Genomic DNA, 2,934 nt, shown 5'->3' with positions numbered 1-2,934 from the left:
CATATCTATCTAAATATTTAGTCGTCATATTTGACGGGTGGCATACTCTAGTAAGCAAGAAACCTCTTTATCAGTCATTATCAAATTTTTATTTTACAGGAGTTTTAGTATTTTGTATTTTAATCTTTTTTTTTTTAAATCATAGAAGACGGAATCGTCTTAAGTCACCAATCATCCTGTAGCAAAGAAAATAGGTTGCGTAATTTACGTCCCCCTCGATTTTTTAATGTCTTTTCCTCCTGAGTTTTCAAATTCAATTTTAACCTTATTTTTTTATTTGATTTTAACATGATTTCTTTATTCATTTTAACCCGATTTTTATTTTATTTTAACCTGATTTTCTTTTAATCTGGTTTTCTAAATTTGATTATAACCTGATTTAAAAAAAAAAAAAAAAATATCGACCTATTTTTGTTATTCACCTTTTTTCGTTTCACTTATACTTTATATCCGGTTTATGTTGAGCTGGTGTTGCTAAAATCTGAGGTTAATCTTTGTACGTTTTATTCTTCGTAGGTTTATATTGCGTAAGAGTAGCGGTGTGCGGAAAGTTCATGCATCAGAAAAACCACAATACAAGTTGTTTTTGTTGTTGCTGTTATTATTATTATTATTATTATTATTATTATTATTATTATTATTATTATTATTATTATTATTATTATCATTATTATTATTATTATGATTATTATTATTATCATTATTATTATCAAAGAACAATGGTTCTAACACGGAATAAAGCCGAGTGAGGAAAGATAATAAATAAACTTCAAGAGAAGTAATGAACAATTAATTTAGGATATCTTAATTATTATTATTACTACGAGCTAAGCTCCAACACAGAAAAATAGCCCAATGAGAAAAGGAAATAGATAAACTACAAGTAAAAATAGTGATGAGTCAAAATAAGAAAATTTATGAACAGTAACAACATTAGAATTCTTTTGTAGAATTGTAGAGGCAATGCCCATATATTCTTCCTCAGTTCAAAAACAAAGATAGGTAGTCAGAATAGGTCACCCAAAATCCATATATCATCTCGAAATCCAAAAGGGATTAATATTCAATATAAGCAATTGAAAGGATTACTCAGTCTGGCAGCTTTCTCTCTCTCTCTCTCTCTCTCTCTCTCTCTCTCTCTCTCTCTCTCTCTCTCTCTCTCTCTCTCTCTCTCTCTCTATTATTATTATTATTATTATTATTATTATTATCATTATTACTATTATTATGAGCTAAGCTACAACCCTAGTTGGAAAAGCTGGATGCTATAAGCCCAGGGGCTCCAACAGGATAGTAGCTTCGTGAGGAAAGGAAACTAACAGGATAGTGTGCCTGAGTTTACCCTTAAGCAAGAGGAATCTACTCCAAGACATTAGAAAACCTGATGCAGTCCATAGCGCTACCCAAGACGAACTTATCTGAATTAGTTTAATACATGAATATAAGTGAATGTTCTTTTAAATAACGGTTTTATCGTGAATTATATAGATGAAAGAATGGAAGGAAGGAATAAACGTAGAAAGAATATAAGAACGATGGAGATACAAGGCTTTTGGAGGTTGGTAGTCAAAATATTATTTTCTGTCTTTCATGGCAGAAGAAACATTCTTTGTGTTCAGTTCACTAAAGGACACCCAAAAATTTTAAACAAAACCCTTCTAAATGTCTTAAACTATTTACATGCAAATGGACGTCATTGCTAAACCTTTTTTTTTTTTATCGCAGTAATAATTTTACCTAAAACGGTAACCGATTTTTGTCGGATTATGTTGGGGAATTGAAATCATAAATTAAAAGTCATGTGCAGTTTTTTATTTTTTTTCAAACATGAAAGAAATAAGAATTAGAAGTTTTCTAAGGAGATTAATAAGACCTTTATGTAAATAAATTAACATTTATAGCACATGTATTCATAATATTCGTTAAAATGAATGTCAATTCTTCATACTTAGAAGGTAAATGACGTAACTGAAATTTTAGGCTTCATGTATTTTCAGAATAATATCTAACATTTATATATTCCTTTTGTCAATGCCTTAGCTTTTTTAAAAGTGAAACTTAGTCTATGCTCTATTTTTTTCTGAACCTATGTCTCTTGACTAATATGAATGTTTAAAAAAAGGGATTTTTTTTTTATCTCAACGTCGTAAGTTTTGGACGTTGACTTTTATTTCTTGTACAATTGAGTTGAAAATGAATGATGTGGGATCTTTTGTGTACAGTATATGTCAACTGACCGAGCTTTAATTACTCTATATTGCCTTTGGTAAGTAAACACATTGCTCAAGAATATTTCAACCGGCAATAACGTTATCATTATCTTTCAGAAAATCACCTTGCCTTGACAGACTGACGTGTAGATATATTTACTTTCATTGTTGCCGTTTGTCTGTTATTCATAAGTAACGCTTTTGTTACTTGAGTACGTAATGTTCAGAATGGGCTATTCTATGTCTCATATATGGAATTAATTTTCTCTCTCTCTCTCTCTCTCTCTCTCTCTCTCTCTCTCTCTCTCTCTCTCTCTCTCTCTCTCTCTCTCTCTCTCTCTCTCTCTCTTTCTCTCTCTCTCTCTCGTTTGCGTGTGTAGAATTAAGACTTTGAAAAGGCGCAAGAATACCCGTAAGATATCCGAAAAGTAAATACATATGTTACGTTTTTTATTACTAAATTTGATTTAAAATTAATTTTTCCTACTGTTGACATATTGATATTGCAAGTTTTAGACAGAATTTTTATATTCTGGTCTGTTTATGGACAATATAACTAACGTTAATGCAAATACCAGGACACAGCGTATCACACTGTAGATATGCCTGTATATGTGCGCATTGATATGCCATATATATATATATATATATATATATATATATATATATATATATATATATATATATATATATATATATATATATATATATATATACATATATA

This window comes from Palaemon carinicauda, chromosome 3, assembly GCF_036898095.1.
Source record: "Palaemon carinicauda isolate YSFRI2023 chromosome 3, ASM3689809v2, whole genome shotgun sequence".
Classification (NCBI taxonomy): domain Eukaryota; kingdom Metazoa; phylum Arthropoda; class Malacostraca; order Decapoda; family Palaemonidae; genus Palaemon; species Palaemon carinicauda.
Note: the sequence above shows the minus strand (reverse complement) of the source record.